The sequence below is a fragment of the Caretta caretta genome, chromosome 2 (assembly GCF_965140235.1).
Source record: "Caretta caretta isolate rCarCar2 chromosome 2, rCarCar1.hap1, whole genome shotgun sequence".
NCBI lineage: Eukaryota > Metazoa > Chordata > Testudines > Cheloniidae > Caretta > Caretta caretta.
In genome coordinates, this window is record NC_134207.1 from 221,983,294 (window position 1) to 222,005,986 (window position 22,693).

Genomic DNA, 22,693 nt, shown 5'->3' on the forward strand with positions numbered 1-22,693 from the left:
AAAATTTACATAATAAAAATGTGTAAATTGGATCTCTAAACAATTTACAGACTCACTAGTTGTTCCCTGTGTACTCACAATAAGCTGTAAGATTTACAGTAGGCATTTATTAGAGGTTACAATGATATGGGATGTATGACGTGATGTACTTGAACTCTCCCCATGAAACCTCACTGAATAATTTAGCCCTTAATATGCCTTCTGAAACTGACAATAAGCCATTATATACAAGTTAAAGTCTTTTTTGTGATGTCATGGATCACAAATTATAATGTTTAATATTTTGTGGGACAAGGTAAACAAACAAGTATTTTTTTCACCGTATAAGAATCCATCCTGACTTTTTAAAAAAAGTTATTTCAATATAATTACCTGCCACTGATTTTTCTGATTTTTCACGATGGAAGCACTGTGCTATCAAAGAATAGATGATCCAGCCATGCAGCCTTAGCTGAAGATTTCATAATGTAGCATAATGAAACTTTCCATCTGAGGAGGTCAGATCACTTTACAAGCCCTAGTAAGACTCTCTGAATTCTTATGAAGTGGTGTAATCCCCCAATTTATAAATGAAGGAATTGATATGCCAAGAGGTTCAGGCCAAAATGTTCAAAAGTTGCCACTCATTCCAGGTATCTTGATTTTTGGCTTCCCAATTGGAGACGCCTCTTAAAAACGTTGGCCCACGTAACTTGCCCGTCTGTGGCAGAGGCAGGCAGAGAACCCAAGTATCCCTAACTCCCTTTCCTGTGATTTAAGCATTAGACTATCCATGGTCTTCATTAGCAGATGTTAAAACAAAGTGAAACAAGCCTCCTTCTCCTTCACAAAAACAACTAACTTATCTGATGTCACACATCATGACGGCCCCTAAATTGGTGAGCTCCCCACCTTTTTTGATCCAACCCTATTTATTTCAATCCAGATTTCAAAGGTGTACACAAAATATTTTTTTACCATGTTTACCCAGTACAAATCATATAATCCAATGCAGATTTTTGCACAGTACCTACTACAAAATGGCAACCTCTGCTCATGTATAATCTGAAGAAACTGCCTCAATCCATACAAATGCTGCAACCTACTATACTTGATAAGCTCATCACTCTGATGCCAATGTCAACTCACTCTCTGGGGAGGTGAGCAAGGTCATGAGGCTGTACTCTGACATGTCAAAATGAAAAAGAATCAATCAATCTTATACCCATAAACATGTACAAACAATGAAGAATTAAAACAAGAAGATATATAGATTTGGTATGATGCAAGGGCATTCGCTCCTTACAGCATTAGCTGTAATGGGAGATGTGCAACACAGAAAATGTTGTCCAGAGATTTTGTGATGTGTCTCAGAATTATTCTAGGAGACTTCTCTAGAGCAGGAGTCTATCTTGTCTGCCTAAGCTAGGATGTTGTAAAACAGGCAGAGAAGAATCAAGACATTAGTGAAGAGTGGAATTTGTCTCTGCAATGCAGGTAAAGAGTTGAATGTCTGATGGTAGGGAAAAATCTCAGTGCCTAATGCACTACAGAGATTGCTAAGAAACACAAACCATCTGTGTTAAAATGACCCCTGAAATGCTGCCAAGGGCAGTAACACATAGTGTGATTTCATGAGTAAGTGCCAATTTTTAATGTTATGGCTACCTTGGGGCCACTTATATTTGCACACCCATGTTTTCCAAACACTTAGGAAAAAGATATATGTAGCTTGTTTGAGTCAGATATTCCCTCTTTTCGCCATCTACTTTCAGACCTGTCAAATTTCCCAAGAGACAACCAATATTCCATTAGGGAGAATTCCATTACAGTGTAAATAAAATGAGAGCTTAGCAACAGAATGCTCAAGGACTATACTAGGTCTGTTCAAATTAACACCAGGTCAGAAGTAATTGTGAACTGTTACCATCTAATAGCCATTTGGTGTCTTGAAGGAAGTAAGTTCTGAGCTCTCCATCCAGCTAGGAGCTGGACAGATGTCAAAATCACAAAAGACATGACCACAATTGATATTTATTGGTACAATAGTTGAAAGACCCAACAGAGTGATATCAGCTTTATTGTTATTACAAGAGCATCTGCAGGCCACAATCAGAGAGCAGGGTCTCATTCCTTACATACAGTACAAACATAGTAAAGACAATTTCTGACATAAACAGTTTACAATCCAGGTTATGAACATGGAGACTCAACCCCCCAATCCTCTTAAATTTCAAGTTTCTCAGACCTTGAACTATGTCACTTTATGTGTATGGGGTACTATGGGACCCTGAACCTGATTTGGGGCCTCTAGACACTAATATAAATGCTTAAAAATAACATTCCACCCTTCTGAGACAAAGCCAGTGTTAGCAGTTTTGGGTGGGCATGGAAAACAATTTTTCAACCTCCACTCAAAAATGTAACAGACCTCCATTCACTGCGATCCTACCACAGTGCACAGAACTGACCACAAGGTTTGAGGGATGGTTAGTAAGATGATTCTTTGGGGCACTTCCAAACTTGAGTCTGCAGGAAGTGGGGCTTCAGGTCACTAATTTCCTGCTCCAGGACAAATAGAGCCTAAATTATTGTGCGTAAAAATTGTGTGTAAAAATTTTCTGTGCACAGGGCCAAAGACAGAACATTTTCCAAGGGACAATATTCCAAATAAGCCAGGGTCTAGAATTGTCCCTTGCTACTTCTTGCTACTTGGAGGAATCTCTGAGCATTCTCATCAGTATTAGCATTAAGCCTAATCTTCCTGGGACATCTGTAGGGTAGACCATGAGTGTCCTAAGAGCTCCATGAAAAATCAGTGGCAGCCTTTTAAATCTAGGGCTTGACTTACTTTTTCAGGGTTTTCTTCACAAAGAAAAGGACTAGAAATTATTTCTTCCCTAAATGCAAATTGAAATTAGCCTCAATACTTGTATATGCCCAAAACTGGGGGAAGGGAAAGGACATTGGAGCCTGTAAAATCTGCACTGAGACCAGTTTTGTGCCTAGAAGTGCTGTTTGCAGGTCAGCATGCATCCATTGGAGCAATGCAGGGAGTTAACAGTGCTGCTACCACACTGGACCTATTCTGAGGACATAACCCACTAAAGTCCAATGAGAAACTTTCTAACGATTCTAATGGAGTTTGGATCAGATCCATGACATTTCCACTTTCAAGGCACTTTTCACCAAGTTCAGTCACAAAAAAACATTTAAATGGAAAAAAAATGAAGTCTCAATTCATATTTTCACTGTATTTACATTAAAAATAGCCAACATGAGTGGAGTGCAACTGAAATCAGAACAAGGCCCACAATATATATTCTCCTTAAGAGTATTGAAAGTCTGAAACTATAAAATGGAGAGGTCATTTTTTGCAGAATTATTTTAATACTGATGTATTTGTCCGGATATATTTGGTTTCAGAATCATTCTACTCTTCTACAGTGTGCATATCTTAGAAGATACAAAAAGCGTGTGGCCAAGGAGTGGTCATTTGACCCCATCATCCAACTTCACCACAAACAATTGGGAAGTTAAGCAGTAACTTACCCATTTTAGCCTGGTATATGAAACACCCCTGCAAGGGAACATTCCAGGGGATATAAGTTATTGGGCTCAGTACAAGAGTAACCAGATGAAGTTCTATGGCCTGTGTTATATGGGAGATCTGACTAGATGATCTAATTGTCACTTTTGGCCTTAAAATCTACAAAAATAGATTGCCAGAAACCCAGTGTCTGAGAGATGGAGCGGAGTGGGTGAAGTGGGAGCTGGTATGGAAATATGGGGCTTCCTTGCAGATGCCCTTGCTTCCATTGGTCGCCTGAGATCCATTAGTTTTGAGCCTTGAATACCTTGTTTCTTCTGTGGGTGAATCAAACACACACACACAAAATGTGGTATTTATAGGAAACTCCACAAATGAGGGCTCAGTGAGTTACAGTTCGAGAGAGCAGCTCAGAAATGAGCCAGATCAGGCCATTCCCATCACTCAGAAAGTGCAGACATTATTTTAGTCAGACTGCACTACATTGTTTCAAAGCAGTTGGTTGCATAAGTCTCCCACTCAGTGACAAACAATAGCCCCGCTATCAATCTTCCTGTGACATGTTTGCTGAGCAATTTCTGCCCTTGGTTGTTTGAAGGCTAAAAAGCAGTGTAGCCATTATCAAATATGAATTGTTCTTCAGCTTTCCTTGAACAAGAAGCTGCATGTAAGGAATGAGGCTTTTTAGATCATGGCTGCAACTTAATAGGAAAGGTACAAGTGCGGGTCCAAGTTGGGTTATGCCCAACTAAACTGAACCATTTTCATACTCTTCCAACAGAATTCCACATTTTCATATTCTGCATTTACCTAATAATATGAACCCAATTACTACTCTACATGTATCATGTCTATCTGTCATGAGTGAAATTCAGGACTGCGCATTTAGGGTACGTCTACAGTGAAATTAGACACCCTTGGCTTGCTCATGCCAGCTGACTTGGGCTCGGGCAAAGGGGCTGTTTAACTGCAGTGTAGACTGTCAGGCTTAGTCTGCAGCCAGAGCTGTGGGACTTTCTCACCTCACAGGGTCCTAGAGCCCAGGCTCCTGCCTGAACATCTACACGACAATTAAACAGCCCTTAGCCCAAACCCTGTGATCCAAGTCAACTAGCATGGGCCAGCTGTGGGTTTTTCATTGCAGTGTAGACATACCCTTAGATGTTGACATTCCTTCACCAGTTAGTAGAAAAAAGACATCACTGATCCTTCAACTAGTCTCCATTCTCTCCCACACCAGAATAACCTGCAAAAAGACTACGGAGAAGAAGAGAACAAGATCAGAAAGTCAGTGTGGTCTAGTTGTCTATGATATTTTTCTGCTTCTTGACATTACTAGTAATCTGGCCCTGGCATTTGGCACTCCCTAATTCAGAGCAGGGATTTAGGAAGACTAGGAGAGACAATTGCACAAGTCACAATGCGACATGAGAGAGGTCTGAGCAAAGGAATACCCAATTTTGTATTGCTACTACAAAAAAAAAAAAAGATGGACCCCATTGTGCTACCATGTATTATTGAACCACACCTCCAGAAGCTCTTATTCCAATCATATAATCTTAGTGGTTTTTATGTTGATTACATGGTTACTTGATTTCTTTGTTATATTTTGTTATTACTCTGGTGATAAACTATTTGCTTTCCCAGATATTCCCAGGTCCAAATTTGAAATATTTTAGAAAGCTCCACCAATGAAAATACAGTATTTAAACACTGAAGGTCTGGTCCAAAGCCCACTGGATTCAGTGGCAATCTCTCAGCTGACTTCAATAAGCTTTGGATCAGGCTTTGACAAGAGTATAAGAGGAAAATCTCCAAAGTCAGTGATATTAAAGATCCTACTAAAGTTTAAATCCACAGGATAAAAGTGAAATGTATAAGCGCCAAATATCACTGACACAATCAGATCAAATATCAGGCCCAACACTTAATCCTCTGTACAACATGGTGCAAGCATTATTGCATTTGTCCCTCCCTGAAGCTGAAACCAGGTTGTTACTTCAATTGCTGATACTGCAGAATGTTTATTCTGCACAGCTTCTCTTCTTCTCCCAAGTCACTAGCCTGAAAATCAGTGCTTTCAGAGAGGCTACACTTTGAAACAATGGAAAAGCTAGCCTTCCAAAGGGGCCTCTGCTTGGGCAGACGATCACACCACAGCATTGCAAATTGGGCCTTGGGAGCAGGACAGGAGGAAAGCACACTCTCTGGTCTGTCATTTCCAGTCATCAAGAGCTGCTTTGCTTTCCTAGTAAATGGAAAAACTATGGACAGTTCAGTGACTCCAAAGGGAACAGCTGAACTGCAATATTCATATGTTTCATTAATGACACTCCCAGCAAAAGTAACATGTCCTGTCCTAAAATGGTCTCTCAAGAGTGGAAATATTACTACCACCTAATCCTCACTTATTATGGAGGACCTGGTCATGACTCCATCGGTAAGGCTGCAATGAGTTTTTCCATAGATCTGAGGCATATCCCATAATGCTTAACATGGCAATTTGCTAATTTCAAACACAAGAGACAGGATATGGAGGAGGGCAGCATGTGTGGCAGACTAAGCACTGAGGCACCTGGGCCCACTAGAGTCTAAAGTGGCTTTAAAATAAAAGGAAAAGTGGCTATCCTCATTTCCCTTGTCCCAGTAGCTGGTAGCAGTGGGTAGACCCAACAAAATGCCAAGGCCAAATCTTGAGGCACCTCTTCCCTTCTGTCTCTGGAGCCCCATGTATTCCCAATCCAGTGCTCATATCTCATGCTCTCCCTCTGATCTCCCTGTTGGCCTTTCTTAAGAGCCAACAAATATTGGATTTGCCATGACAGCTAATTGCTGGAATACAGGGGAGCCTGTAGTTATTGTTTTTCATTGTGAATGGAGCAGGCAAAAAGATCAATCAATAAGAAAAACATTGCACAGAACACCACAGTTTGATTTGGGTCAAAATTTCCACAAGGCTCAGACCAATAAGTACTTTAAAGTATGGTGCATCTGCAAATTAAAGAAATACATTGAAAAACAGATGACATCAAACTCATCTATTTAAAAAATAATTTATGTAAGAATAAGCTTACTGTGAAACGTATTTTAAAAGACACCAGGAATACAGACTACTTTTAAAGTATGTGATTGAATGTACTTTTTCATTATGAAAGTAAACATTGCTGCCTATCTTCTTCTCCTTTGACTTTTTGCACACTCAGTAATACCATTTGCTATGTGGTTAAATCTTATTTAGATTTGAAAGCTCTCCAGATTTTAATGAAAAAGATGAATTTATAGTTGAGCCAATCGTTGATTTAGCTACAGAAATCTTCTTTGATGGCGTTCTGGAGGTGTAAAAATAGCTTTGTTCTTTGTATGTCCCATAATTTCTCTAAAGCTTCTATTTGAAATTTCTTATTGATCAACACTATAATAGAAAGGTGTTACTGAGAAATGATATTCCAGATGGTTGATACATATTTTTTCTTACTCCTGTTCATTCTGTTAACTGCGGTGTACTATCATTTGGGGATTTTTATAACTTTGTTTTTCTTGGCAATGATCCTTTTTTATTTACTTTCACAATTTAAAAAGTTAACACATCTATTAAAAACAACTAATCTATGAAGGAACAGAAGAGCAAAAACTGTTTACAGAAATGGAAAAGTACAGTTTGCCTCAATGGCTGCTCTGCCTTTAAATCATCACCTTCACATAGTATGCGCTCTGTTTTGGAGACCAGTTGCACTTTGCCAGTCTTACCTAAGGGAAAATGCTTTCCTTGTGCTACTTGTTCTGAAGCAGAAAAACTCCGAAAAGATGGTCATCAGTATTTTGGGAGGGTCTGTTTTACTAAACAAGTGATTTACTTACAATATTAGTTCAAACAGAATGCTCATACATCACTAAAAGTGTTCGTACATAGAGTATGTATGATTACAATGCGATAAAATGCCATGATGTATTAAGTGAACGGGGGATTTGGCAAGGGTGTTGGAATACAGTCATGCACTTTGGCTTATAATTACACTTCCAAACAGATGGACGCCCTGACTTCCAATCTCAACCAATGAAAAGAGTGACAGGGACCTCCCTAAGAGAGAAGCACTATCTCTTGGCAGCCTGGCAGCCTTTAGCAATAGTAATGGCTCTGAACAAAAGAGAGTGTGTGTGCTAAAAAAATATGTTTTTAAAAGGGACTATTCACAAAGAAGATGGAGATTTATAATATTTCTGGAGATTTATAATATTTCTGCATCCTGGTTAAATCGCAGATAAAATGTGGGGCTACATTTAAACTGGCTTTGAAGCCCATTTTGAATTCAGACTAGAACGAAACCATTTTAAACATGGTTTAAAGAAAGAAGGTAGATAGAGTGGGCTAAATTCCTTGCTGACTTATGTCCCTTGGAGAAATATTAATGTAAAGCAGCAATTAAATTGGCCCAATCTGTTTAATTATGTCACACAAGTTATCATTGATCTAATTTATATCCTACTGCTACCCAAAATTCTGGCCTTGACATTTATGTTAATTTATCAGCAGGGTTACTGTCAACAGCATGCTGCATCTGCTAGCACGGAAGGTCAAACAGTTAGCAGCTTTTGCTGAGCCCACAAATCTACAAAGACTTACTGTAAGTGTCACAAACTGTAGACTGTCATTTTGAAACTGGATTAATAAAAAGCATGTGTACGAGGGAGACAGGATTACATGATGCCTATCTGTAGAGAAGCCATTGGTTTGTTTGCTCCTTTAGCACAGGAATCTGTAATGCCGCTTGAACACTTTCCCTTCAGATACGTATCAACTCTTCAATCTTATTTTTATGTTTAAACCCCAAGAATAAGCTGGGTAAGAAAAGAAAGCTTAGAATATTTTAGCCACTGTATTTTTCATGTCTATGCCAAAATATCTCAGAAAGCTAATATGTCCTTGTCTCCTTGATTGTAAAGGAATTGCAGGGGCCAGGCTGAAAGCCCACTGAATTAATGGGATTCTTTTCATTAACTTTAATGGGCTTTGGATAAGGTCCCATAAAAATGCATCATTGGCCTTTTACCAGACATCAGGAGCCACAGAAGGGAAAGAACACTACAGCCCTTCAGGGGAATCAAACAGATAACATGCAGGTTGGTGCCTTCATCATCATCGGACACTGCTGAACTGAAGAAGATGGAAGACTTCAGAAATGGAAGAATTTCAGCAATTTACAGAACTGTGGGCTACAAGGCTGTGTGGCTTGATGGTTGCTCTTGAGAATCAGTGGTTTTCTTCAAAATCACCATTCTGTAATCTCTTGCCTTAAAAATAATGTTCCTTTTTGTCATCCTCAGAATCTACCAACAGACACGGCATCACAGACATTGTACGAAAGGGACTATTTGTGTGAATAAGATAAGTAGGATCTAGAGTGAGATTTTACCATACTAAACATGAAATTAACATTGAGGGATCTTGTTTTCCTTGTGCTTCAGAAAAGAAGGACTAGTCTACGTGCAGAGGTTGCACCACTTTAACTCAGAACGTGTTAAACTGGGGTGAAATTTTTTGTGAGGACACCTTTCCATTCTGCTAAAACCTGACTTGCCCCTGTTAAACAAGTGAAAGGATTTACTTTAAGACTAAAGTGATTTATTGCTGTGGTTTCACAATTAATAATATAATTTTGTATTATCTTTGTTGTGTAGCTGCTAATTTAACTTGTTTTGAAAAAAAATGGAAATTTTAGGTCTGAAGTCAAGATGGGAGCTTTCCACAGCCCTTCCTTTGAATGGTTAGTTTTAGGCTTATAACCTTCAGTGCTAGCAGATGCCCAAATAACCATGGTGACAAAACCACCCATTTTCACCTACAACTACACCAGAAGAGTACGCCCCATCCTTTCAGATGCAGACCTGCCTATGGTGATCCATGCATTCATGGCCTTCACACATGATTTCTGCAATCATATCTAGGAATAAAGCCACAAAGCCAGCACAAAATGTTAGAAGCGCCTTTCATCCTGGTCTCAGGTGTCTTACTTGGGAAGTCTACCACTTTATCCACTATAAATTGCTTTAATACAAACGATGCTAACTTTTAGTCAGCTTTTTAATCTCTCTTTCCACTAACATCTATTGCAGATCTTTAGCAAAGCCAAAACATACAAAGTTCTACATCTCTAATACCTGGAATTACGAGGCTCAAACATATATTTTCTTAGACACTTGCAAACTAGAATTGATTTTTTTAAATCCTCCAGTCATCCTTCTGACACAGTTAAAGCTAGAAAAAGAGGTGTCTGATCATGAACCATGTTCCCAGTGTTGTTCTAAACTAAACCACTAAAAATCCTAGCTGAGGATTCCTTCTAGGTAGGACTTTGAGTTTAGGCAAGTTGACTCCAGGCATGCTAATCATCCAAATTATTTGTGAAGGCTATTGAGCAAGGAATTTTTTTCTCTTTCAGAAGACTAGAGAGAGTCTGGAAGTAAGACAGAATTACACCTAAATCAATTTGAATAGTCAGAGATAACCACGAGTCTAATATAACTAACATGTGACTCAGAAAAATTATCTGTTTTTCTTGCTAAACTTAAGTTTAGCAGTGTAATAAGTGTAGATGGGTTGACTGAATGCAGCTGGAGCTCATGTTTCTAAGACATTTTATAAAGCATTCCTTTGGGAATGGCAACCTCCCTGCCTCCTCCAATTTATAGCACGGAGAAACTTGCTAATGAGAAAAATAATCAAAGATCCAGAGGACTGAACTGCATATATGAAAGTCCTTAATGATGCCACAAGCTCACACACTAAAGGCTTGCAACTGATTCTAATTAATATAGACCATTCTGACTTTATAACAGGCAGGCACTGAAAATATTCCTCACTTTCTAGGTCAGATGAACAGAGACTTAAAAGCAACTGCCTCATATTGTCCCTAAGGTGTCTTCTTATATTTATAGGATAGCAAAATGTTGGCATAGAGAATCTTTGGAACTTTAGAGCTTTATACATATCTAACGTATGTACATGCTTTGAATATAGAGGATCAGATTGCGTCTGTCCCTGGGCAGGCACTAAAGGAGGCAAAAGATTGCAAGAAACCTCCTCACTCCAGTTCTCTTATGCGCCTGTAGAGGATGCAGCCATAATGTGACTAGGCAGCTCAGGCACTATGTGAGGCTAGTGTCAGCATTAGCCCTAGCTGAACGGGATGAAGGTGAGCCTAAGGCTCCGTTGTCATTTAGACAAGCTGGGCACAGGAAGTAGGTCAGACATTTCATGTTGCTTCCATTTAAAGGGTAGCAAAGGTCCTGCTGTATCACGGTACCTCAGAATTCCCAGAGAAAGTCAGCTGAGTAAGCCGGAATTCTTCCTGTGGCATTAGCTGTAGTGCAGCTCCCTCTGCACAGCTCATGACAGCACCTTGAAGCGCAATCTATCCCATTACAGTGAACTGAAGATTAGACCCGCGTGCCAAGAGGTTCTGATGACAACGTCATGGTAACTATGGGAGGAAATGTAATAAAAGATGTGTGGTACTCTCTTGTCATGCAATGGTAATCTTCCTTATGTCGTATATTCTAGGAGATGCAACTGAATATGGTAGCTCATTTATAAATTTCCCTAGTGCTATATTACAAATTTTCACCTATTTCTAATCTCAGCTGCCCCAGTTGTGGTATACAGCTGGAAATTCCCACTGCTTTTAGAACTACATTGTCACACACTTTCAGAAACTTCATATAGGGTATTTTAGCATCTGACATTGGATTGTTTTATAGGGAGAGACTGTATGTTTCTATTCAGATGATGCCCATCTCATATAAGACAGACTTATATGTTGTTTCTACCATATATGCATACAACTGCACTCTCACCAATTCTTCACGCTGTCCTTATCACGTTTTTCAGTGGATAAAAGTAATTAACAATTTATTTATTAGAATAAAATCTTTTACCTCCGGCACCTAATGTACTGTGTATGGCTAACCGAGCCTGCATACTGCATTTCTCTTCTGTCATTTACATCCTAAATTTAATGAATGATTATCCCTCCTGAGGAGTGTGCAATTTGATTTCTGACATTCACATTTCAGAGTAATAATACAGATAAGTGGAAGTTTCTTTTAATGACCTAGGTGGAAGGAGAGATTATTTTCTGGAATCCTTTCCCAACTTCTTATGTCCAATTTATTTTCCTTCCAATGGATCCTGAGTTTTCACTATGATCTGGATATCATTTTAAATTTATTCCTTATTGGCTTAGCAAGCTGAACTGAGTGCAAGTTGGTAACTAAAGCAGCTCTTTAAAAGTGATTAAAAAAAAACAACTTTTTACACAATCAAGAAAAATCTGCTGTCAGCGAAAACTACTACTGCTGCTCCCAGGGAATAACACCACGTCTGCTTTTTATACAAACACTTTAAGAAGACCCTATAATTTGTGAAACCAGTAATACAATTAAATGCTGGCAACCTGAAAACCTAAGCAATAGCACAACATCATCACTGTGCAGAACCTGTCAAATATATTAACTTAATGATAGGGTAACTGAGCCCTACTGAACTGTAGTGGCTTTAGTAGATTAGAAATTTTGCTTTATTACTTTCTTCTGAAAGACCTTTGCTGTATCCAAAGAAGAGAGATGAGAGAGGACATACACTGCCCTGAATCACATCTGTTTACCAAAATAAACATTCTCCTAGTCATTATATTACTAAAACAGATTGGGATCTGCCCTCTTCCTTTTCTTCTTGACTCACATCTAGCTCCAGTGACACAGACCCTCATAAAGGAGTGTGACATCCTAATTCTCATTTTAACTAGTCAAATTGTGCTGTTCCACTCTACTAGATAAGGAACTGATTAAAAATAAAGCATTGTAAACGGGTCAGCAATGTGTCCGTACACAGACACAGGTGTCCGTGGTAAAAATTCTGAGGTTCGTGGTAATTTTTCAAAAAAACTGAATGACTGAATGACATAAACCCCTCCAATGTCCGTCACTAAGCCCGTCACTAAGTAATTTTGTCAAATGTCAGTCGGGTAACATGGTCGTGCTGACCCCTGATAGCAAATAAAAGCTGAGTCACCAAGACTGCAAGCTACAGTGGTTTCATGCAAAGTGCATGAAAAGAACACAGCACAGGAGCTTGGTGGATGAGAAGACTACAGACACTGGGAAAGGGAGAGATCATCAAAGAAAATCTTACTTATTATAATGATTAGGCGCTAAGAACATCTGCCATCATTTAACACCCCTTTCTGACATAACTGGTGATCAGAGAAATTAAAAATAAAAGCTACAAAAGAGTTATTACAAAAGCATCTGAAAACTTGTCTTCTTTTAGCTACACTCTATAACTCCTCAGGCAGCTGAATACTCTAGATGGGCATCTGTCCCACCCAGGCCATCACAGCAGCAAGAGACCTCAGTGTATGACCTTAAGACATGAAGCAATGCAAAGTGTAGTTAACCTGAGGGTGGAGGCACTGTATTCAAAAGCAAAACAATATTAGGAGGAAAATGGAATCATAGCAGCTACTAACTGAATCCATTTGAGACAAACTGATGGTGAAACTCACAGTCCGGGGCGGGCTGGGGGGGGAGGACGGGGACTTTAACGGTTCAAGGGACCAGGGCTGTGTGACAATTCAGAGGGGCACAGGGGAAAAAGTTTGGACCTGTTAGAAAACAATTCCCATGCTATTACATGGGCCTAGATCTGAAGGAAGAGCCGATCTAAAGTGAAAACTACTACCATATTCCATAAAACACAATCTGGAGGTCACAGTAACTGCTCTGCCAATACTACAATGGGCAGAAAAGTATACAAACAATCAGACAATAAGGTGCTATTGTAACTAAAAGATACAAATAGGGTTGCCAACTTTCTACCTGCACAAAACCGAACTCCTTTGCCCCCACCCCCAGCGGCTCCAGCTGGGGGTGGGGGCTCTGTGCTGGGGCTGGGGATGAGGTGTTTGGAGTGCAGAAAGGTGCTCTGGGCTGGGATCAAGGGTTTGAAGGGTGGGAGGGGGAGATCAGGGCTGGGGCATGGGGTTGAGGCACAGGAGGGCATGGGAGGGGGTCAGGGCAGCGCTTACCTCAAGCAGCTCCTGGAAGCAGCAGCATGTTCCCCCTCTGGCTCCTATGTGGAGGTGCGGCCAGGCGGCTCTGCACGCTGCCCCGTCTGCAGGCGCCACCCCTGCAGCTTCCATTGACCGTGGTTCCTGGCCAGTGGGAGCTGCAGAGCTGGCGCTTGTGGCAGGGGCAGCATGTGGAGCCCCTGGCTATCCCTACCCTATAGAAGCCAGAGGGGGGACATGCCACTGCTTCCAGGAGCTGCATAAAGCCAGGGCAGGCAGAAAGCCTGCTTTATCCCCACTGCGCCGCCGACCAGACTTTTAATGGCCCAGTCAGTAGTGCTGACCGGAGCCACCAGGGTCCTTTTTTGACCAGGCATTCTGGTTGAAAACCAGACATCTGACAACCCTAGATGCAAATAGCTGTGGTTCCCTCCGCCTCCAAATTCAAGTCCAGTAACTCAGAGAGGAACCACACAGCATCGAAAGAGAACATGTGATGCAGTTGCAAAAAAAAGGTTAATATTCTGGAGTATTATGTAAGACACTGAAGGTAATTGTCCAACTCTATTTGCCACTGGTGAGGCCTCAACTGGAGTAGTGTGTCCTGTTTTGAGTGCCACACTTTAGGAAAGATGTGGACAAACTGGAGAGAATCCAGAGGAGAGTAATAAAAGGTTTAGAAAACCTGACCTCTGAGGAAAGATTTAAAAAAATGGGTATGTTTAGTTTTTAGAACAGGAGACTTAAGGGAGACCCAATAATAGTCTTTAGTTAAAGAGGATGGTGATTAGTTGTTCTCTATGTCCACTGAAGGTAGGACAAAAAGTAATCATCTTAATTTGTAGCAATTAAGATTTTGGTTAGCTGTTAGCAAAAACTTTCCAACTCTAAGGATACTTAAGAACGGGGATAGATTATTGAGGGAGATAGCAGAATCCCCATCATTGGGAGATTTTTAAAAATAGGTTAGATAAACACCTATCAGAAATGGTGCAGGTATATTTGGTCCTTCCTCAGTGCAGCAAGATGGACTAGAATGATGACCCCTCAAGATCAATTCCAGCCCTACATTTCTATGGTTCTAGGTAGGGCTGTCAAGCGATTAAAAAAATTAATCACAATTAATCGCACTGTTAAACAATAATAGAATACCACTTATTCAAACATTTTGGATGTTTTCTACATTTTAAAATATATTGATTTCAATTACAATACAGAATACAAAGTGTACAGTGCTCACGTTATATTTATTTTTTATTACAAGTATTTGCACTATAAAAAACAAAAGAAATAGTATTTTTCAATTCACGTAATACAAGTACTGAAGTGCAACCTCTTTATCATGAAAGTTGAACTTACAAATGTAGAATTATATACAAAAAAACTGCATTCAAAAATAAAACAATGTAAAATTTTAGACCCTGCAAGTCCACTCAGTCCTACTTCTTGTTCAGCCAATCGCTCAGACAAACAAGTTTATTTACATTTGCAGAAGATAATGCTGCTTGCTTCTTATTTACAACGTCACCTGAAAATGAGAACAAGCGTTCTCATGGCACTGTTGTAGCCGGCGTCACAAGATATTTATGATATTTAGCCAGATGCACTAAAGATTCATATGTCCTTTCATGCTTCAACCACCATTCCAGAGGACATGTGCCTATGCTGATGACAGGTTGTGCTTGATAACAATCCAAAGCAGTGAGGACCGACACATGTTCATTTTCATTATCTGAGTCAGATGCCACCAGCAGAAGGTTGATTTTCTTTTTTGGTGGTTTGGGTGATGTAGTTTCTGCATCGGAATGTTGCTCTTTTAAGACTTCTGAAAGCATGCTCCACACCTCGTCCCTCTCAAATTTTGGAAGGCACCTCAGATTCTTAAAGCTGGGGTCGAGTGCTGTAGCTATCTTTAGAAATCTCACATTGGTACCTTCTTTGTGTTTTGTCAAATCTGCAGTGCAAGTGTTCTTAAATGAACAACATGTGCTGGGTCATCATCTGAGACTGATATTATATGAAATATATGGCAGAATGTGGGTAAAACAGAGCGGGAGACATACAATTCTCCCCCAAGAGTTCAGTCACAAATTTAATTTAATGCATTATTTTCTTAATGAGCATCATCAGCATGGAAGCATGTCCTCTGGAATGGTGGCCAAAGCATGAAGGGGCAAACAAATGTTTAACATGTCTGACAAGTAAATACCTTGCAATGCCAGCTACAAAAGTGCCATGCAGATGCCTGTTCTCACTTTCTGGTGACTTTGTAAATAAGAAGAGGACAGCATTATCTCCTGTAAATGTAAACAAACTTGTTTGTCTTAGCGATTGGCTGAACAAGAAGTAGTACTGCGTGGACTTGTAGGCTCTGAAGTTTTACATTGTTTTGTTTTTGAGTGCAGTTATGTAATAAAAAAATCTACATTTGTACATTGCACTTTCACAACAAAGAGATTGCATTATGGTACTTGTATGAGGTGAACTGAAAAATGCTATTTCTTTTGTTTATCATTTTTAGAGTGCAAATATTTGTAATAAAAATAATATACACTTTATTTTAAATACAACACAGAATACAATAATATATGAAAATGTAGAAAAACATCCAAAATATTTAATAAATTTCAATTGGTATTGTATTGTTTAACAGTGTGATTAAAACTGCGATTAATCGCAATTAATTTTTTTAATCACGATTAATTTTTTTCAATTAATTGCTTGAGTTAACTGCGATTAATCGACAGCCCCAGTTCTAGGATTACCACTGCAATTCCGTACTCAAAAATGTTCCATGTACTATACTCTGCAATTCACTTCTTGAGAAAATTTAAGAACAAAAAAACTGCAACCAAAGGGCACATGAGCCAATCCAGCTTTTATAACGGACTAAAATGCACAAAAAATTACAATAGTATTGAAACATAAAGACAGCTAGTTGATAAAATTCCTCACCATAAGCAAATCTTTTCTAAGAACCCAGCTCTTCTTTATACTGCACTGAATAAGACCTGATCCTGCAGACTTTTATATTTATGCAAGCAAATTTTAAACACCAGAGTAGTCTAATTGACCTCATGGGGTTCAGATTTGTTTCAAGATATATAAAAAATCCTGCTTCCTTTGGCATAGCACTGGAGATTTGCTTAAGTAGGAATTGCTGTTAAAAAATCCAGTGCAATGCCTTCATCCACTTGGACACCATACTAGGAGGAGCAGTGGTTGTGGCCACAGAAAACACTATTGACCTACAGATTACACTGTGGGAAATAATTCACCCAGATTTCAGTGCTATTATGGAATACCAGATTGAAGCAGGAAGTAGCCATTCATAGATGGTGACTGAGATAGCTACAGCACTACAAAGGTGGCCATAACCTCAGTATTTCCTGATACTATTGTCTTCATTCTGACCAAAGGAGTTACGAGGCACGCAGCAGTGTGGGCAGCAAAATATGTGAGGAGTAAAGAGCTAGAACAGACTATAGGAGAAGTGGTAGCAGGAAGAAAGATAGCAGTTTATCTTTGTATATCCAAGGCAGCTGAGCCTTTCACCATTTACTGAGGAGTAGAGAATGTGGCACCAACCTTGCAGGTGGGAAACCCCAAACACAGTCCAAAGAGATTTCAGTGCTCATGCACACATGTGCCCAGGCAAGGAACATGATCACAAATAACCCCCCAGAGAGGTGAATTTGCAAATGGATGTTAGCTGATGTTAGCTGACAATATGCAGGCACTGTAGATCTTTGGAAAAAGTGGATCACTTATGATCTGTCTGGGCATCTCATGTCAGCAGCCAGTGGGGCCCCTGGGCATGCAATAAACCAACGGGAACACACTCTCTTCCTGCTAGTAGTACAGAGCTCCCAAGTAAAGTCCATGGGAATTTATCATTAACTATCCATGCCACAATAGGTCCACGCTGTCAGGTACAAAGCCACCCAAGTGTGCCCACTCATCACAGATAATTTTCAGTATTCATTGTTACACGAGAGCTGGTATGAAAATGCTCTGTCCCTACCTATGACAAGTATTAGGACTTTCTCAGAGTCAGTGGTTGGTCAACATGTTCCTTCAAAGGCCAAGATTCATGCATATTCCGCTCTGATTGCTCGCATCCCATATGTGTGAGAAGGTATGGGAGTAGGGAGTATCCAGCATCACCTCTAGGGATCAGGAGCACATGATCACTATCGAAGGGGCTCGGTGCTGACTTTACCCCCTGTAGAGGGCGAGGTTGTTGTTGCTCACCACATTAACTGCACTCAGGCTCCTGCCACAACCCCTGACTCATCCCATGTTCCATGACATTCACCAAAAAGCTAGTCAGCAAAAATCAGATTCTAACTGTGAGTGCATGATACTAGCTGGACATTAACAATTACTCCTGTTTTGGCAGGATGCATCTCCTCAGTTGCACTCCCAGGTTGCCAAATGTCACTTTCCCCCAATGGACCACGTCTCTCTCTCTCTCTCACACACACACACACACACACACACATACACACACACCCTTGTCATCAACCCACATGGTCACACCCATTATGTTGAAGGCATAACCAAAAACATACACCATTCTGAGGAAGCTCATTATAGGCTCCTTCAAGTCTGACATGTAGAGAGTCCTGGTTTGATCCTCCATAGACAGAACAACTCCCCGGTTATGACACACGGTTCATCCCACGCTATCTGCCAGTTCATACTGTGATACAATTTTCAGCTCCTCTGTGCTGCCTCAAGGAGTGCAGGGGGTGGAACAGGCACAGAAGTACATTTGATTGATCCAAAGCAATTTGGGAAATAGGCATGCGGATAAAAACCTGCTTTGACTGTAATTCACGCCCTGTAGATGGCCAGGCAATTAATGAAGCCTTCTGCATGCATTAGCAGAGCTCTAATGAATTAGTTTGATGGAGCCTGATATTGAGGACCAACATATTCCCAGTCCAGTTTCTTGCCCAGCACAAAGAGAAATGCTATCACTTTCAGAAAGCAAGGTATAGTATTCCTCTGTCTGTCTAGATTTACTCTCCGACATAAATGCCAATACATCACAAAAAATCTAATTTGGATCTTCTATCCAGCTGAAAGCCCTCAAAAGACTCCATGTCAGTCATTTCTAGCACCATTATCTACCATCAGCTCAGACTCACTGCCTCCTGTCATATTCTGCAAGGCAAGTCAGGCTGCTTCAAAGCCGTACTTTCATCACCAGTGAAAATGCCTTGGCAAATTTCAACATGACCCTGAAGATCACACAGCAAAAAATCATAAAAACTGGCTGAACAGATAGTTATGGTTCCATAGTTCCACACCAATCTGTAGCCCTTCCCTAAAATACCCTCCTAATAAGCCTAATGACACCATAGCATTTTTTAGCCATTATCTTAGTTCAAGGATAACGGTGCTTGCAGGATAACGCTACAAGGCTGAATAAAATGTGTTCCAGATAGGCCAGCTGCCACGTCAGACTAATTCACTCACTACATTAGAGCATCGGGTCCCTCCTGCCAATGTACCCTTTAGTGTTACTACTCACGATTGGACTACACAGGTGAAAGGGACACATGGAGAAAAGGGACACAATGACAAAATGCAAATGGAAGTCCATTAATCTGTGAGTGTAAAGCAATACTTGCTGGAATGCTACTTATCTAAGGCAAGCCAGCAGACAATACGGCCAGTTACTCACCAATTACCTAACTAGTATGCATGTATGTCCAGAACTCGTCACTGACATACTTTGGAGTACGCAGGAGATTTTTAACATCTAGTGTGTTAATGTTATTAGGTCACAGCTCTTAACAGAGATCTGTGTGAGAGCTGCAAGCTAGCAAAGATGCCCAGCTGTCCTAGCTCTTTGGGATTCATAGATTATAAAGCCAGAAGGAACCTTTAAAGTGATCTAGTCTTCCCTCCTGAAGAACACAGGCCGCAAGACTTTTTTGAACTAAATCCTGTTTGAACTAGAGCATATCTTCTAGAAAAAACATGTAATCTTGATTTAAAAAATTCCAGTGATACAAACTCCACCACAACCCTTGGTAAACTGTTCCAATGTTAATTACCCTCATTGTTAAAAATGTTCACCTTATTTCTAGTCTGAATTTGTCTTGCCATTAGATCTAATTTTATCTTCATCTACAAGATTGAAGAGCCCTTTAATCAAATTTATTTTCCCTGTTGTAAGCATTTATAGAGTGGGATTAAGTCACTCCTACCCTTCCTTTTGTTAAACTAAACAGATTGAACTCCTTCAGTCTATCTCTATAAGGCGTGTTTTCCAATCCTTTAATCAGGCTCATGGCTCTTCTCTGAACCCTCTCCAATTTATCAACATACTTCTTGAATTATGGACACCAGACCTGGACACAATAGTAGTCAAGTGCCTTGACAAGATAATCTGTCTCAAATGTTCTCAGTGAGTATTAATATGTTTTACAAGTACCTGATTGAATAGTCTCACTAAAGTATCAAGAGGAAGGTAGTCATATATTTAGCACTGCAATCTCAAATTGGAACATAGCCCACCTCCTGAAGCAAAATCCATACCTTGGGACTCTGCTTTGATGGAAAATTCCAATTTGAGATTGCAGTAATAAATATGCACCCCTCAATATTACTGCATCACCCAGAAGAAATATCCCACCTCCTGATGCAAAATCCATGCCTTGGGACTCTGCTTTGATGGCAAGTTCTTCCTTTGGCAAGTGCTTCAGCATTTAGTGGTCAGAATACCTGCAAGATTGCTGCTTGTCTGTACTTGCTTGTTATTCCTGCAGTCATGGACAGTGGGTATCGTAGGCTGGGGGAGGCCGTGCGTGGCCCTGCCCACACCCCACCCCCAGGTCCCCTCCTGCAGTTCTCGGTGCTCTGACCTGGCCCAGGTTGGCTGGGGCTGGTCAGCCTGCCTCCCGCAGGGACTTGGCATAGTTGGGTCTGGGACCGTGCTGCCCGCCTGGCGCTCAGACCGTGCCACCCGGCACTCCAGGGCTGGAAGCACTGGAGCTGTAATGCCCGGCGCTCTGGAGCTGGCCTCCTGGAGTACTGGGGCTGAGGGCACTCCGGCCGTGCTGCCCGGCCGCCCGGCACTGGGCTGGTGGCTGCTGTAGGCTCCTGCGGGGGAGGGAGGGCAGACTGGGAGGAGCAGGGCCTCGGGCACAAGGGGAGGTGCCAGGGGCTAGGCTTCCCCAACAGCCAGGTCACTGGCCACCCATGCTTGCAGTAGTGTTAGCAACATCATCAAAAACGACTAGTTGTAATAGAACACCCATTTGTGGTTGAGGCTTTAGCAGTGCAGGAACTGCCCCCTCACTCGTCTAAATTATCCAGTCTGCAATTTACCCATTGTTGTCCAGCTTTCCAAGGAACTGAGGGCGGGGGTGGTTCTTGCGAGACAGCACTAAATACCATATTGCTTCTGAGACAGATGGCAATATGGGTAAAAGTGCATCACCACCATGGAGAGTAAAATAAAAGGAGGAAGAGTAGTGCCTGATGTTTAGAACCGCTCAGTGAGCAGAGACTAGCTGCCATGAAAAATCATCAGCAGATCCCAGATTCAGCAGGACGCTATAGAGATCATCATATCAGAAATGGACAATGCACATAAAACACAACTGCCATTTCTGGCACAGAACTCAAACCCTCTAGTAATCAGACATGATGGCAGACCCATCGGCAGACCACAAACCCAGGGCTGGGGTTTAACAGAGAATACATGGTATACTCGCAGCAATCCAGAAAATGCCTTCAAATGTATAGCCTAATTTTGAGACACTCCAATAGGTTGAAAGCATTGAGGAAGTATGGGCAAAAGACAGCAGTGCTCCATGACGGTGTAGCCTTGACACTAACACAATCTGTTTACCAGCACTCCCAGCTATCTTAGAGACCTCACTGACTTCCCGAGGAAACTACAATCCTTTGGTGATCTTCCAGAAAACACCATCCTAGCCCCTATGGCTGTAGAAGCTCTTTACACTAACATCTCACACAAAGATGGACTACAAGCCGTCAGGAACAGTATTCCCGATAATGTCACAGCAAACCTGAACTTTGTGACTTTGTCCTCACCCACAACTATTTCAGATTTGGGGACAATTTATACCTTCAAGTCAGCAGGACTGTTATGGGTACCCACATGGCCCCACAGTATGCCAACATTTTTATGGCTGACTTAGAACAACGCTTCCTCAGCTCTCATCCCCTAATGCTCCTATTCTACTTGTGCTACATTGATGACATCTTCATCATCTGGACACATGGGAAGGAGGCCCTTGAGGAATTCCACCAGGATTTCAACAATTTCCACCCCACCATGAACCTCAGCCTGGACCAGTCCGCACAAGAGATCCACTTCCTAGACACTACAGTGCTAATAAGCGATGGTCACGTAAACAGCACCCTATACCCGGAAACCTACTGACCACTACACTTACTACATACCTACTTACCTACATCCAAACCACATCACACGATCCATTGTCTACAGCCAAGCTCTAAGATACAACTGCATTTGCTCCAATCCCTCAGTCAGAGACAAACACCTACAGGATCTCTATCAAGCGTTCTGAAAACTACAGTACCCACCTGCTGAAGTTAAGAAACAGATTGACAGAGCCAGAAGGGTACCCAGAAGTCAGGTACTACAGGACAGGCCCAACAAAGAAAGTAACAGAATGCAACTAGCCGTCACCTACAGCCCCCAACTAAAACCTCTCCAGCGCATCATCAAGGATCTACAACCTATCCTGAAGGGCGATCCCTCACTCTCACAGATCTTGGGAGACAGGCCAGTCCTTGCTTACAGACAGCCCCGCAACCTGAAGCAAATACTCTCCAGCAACCACACACCACACAACAAAAACACTAACCCAGGAACCAAACCCTGCAACAAACCGTGGTGCCAACTCTGTCCGCATATCTATTCAAGGGACACCACCATAGGACCTAACCACATCAGCCACACCATCCGGGGCTCATTCACCTGCACATCTACCAATGTGATAAATGCATGCCATCATGTGCCAGCAATGCCCCTCTGCCATGTACATTGGTCAAACCGGACAGTCTCTACATAAAAGAATAAATGGAC

The 22,693-nt window shown here is 41.1% G+C and overlaps 1 protein-coding gene across 8 annotated transcripts in view; it reads right to left on the minus strand.

Moving 5' to 3' along the window:
- DYNC1I1 (dynein cytoplasmic 1 intermediate chain 1) overlaps positions 1 to 22,693 on the minus strand; it is a 262,038-nt gene that overhangs the window by 204,822 nt on the left and 34,523 nt on the right. The gene's annotated exons all lie outside the window — the stretch shown is intronic.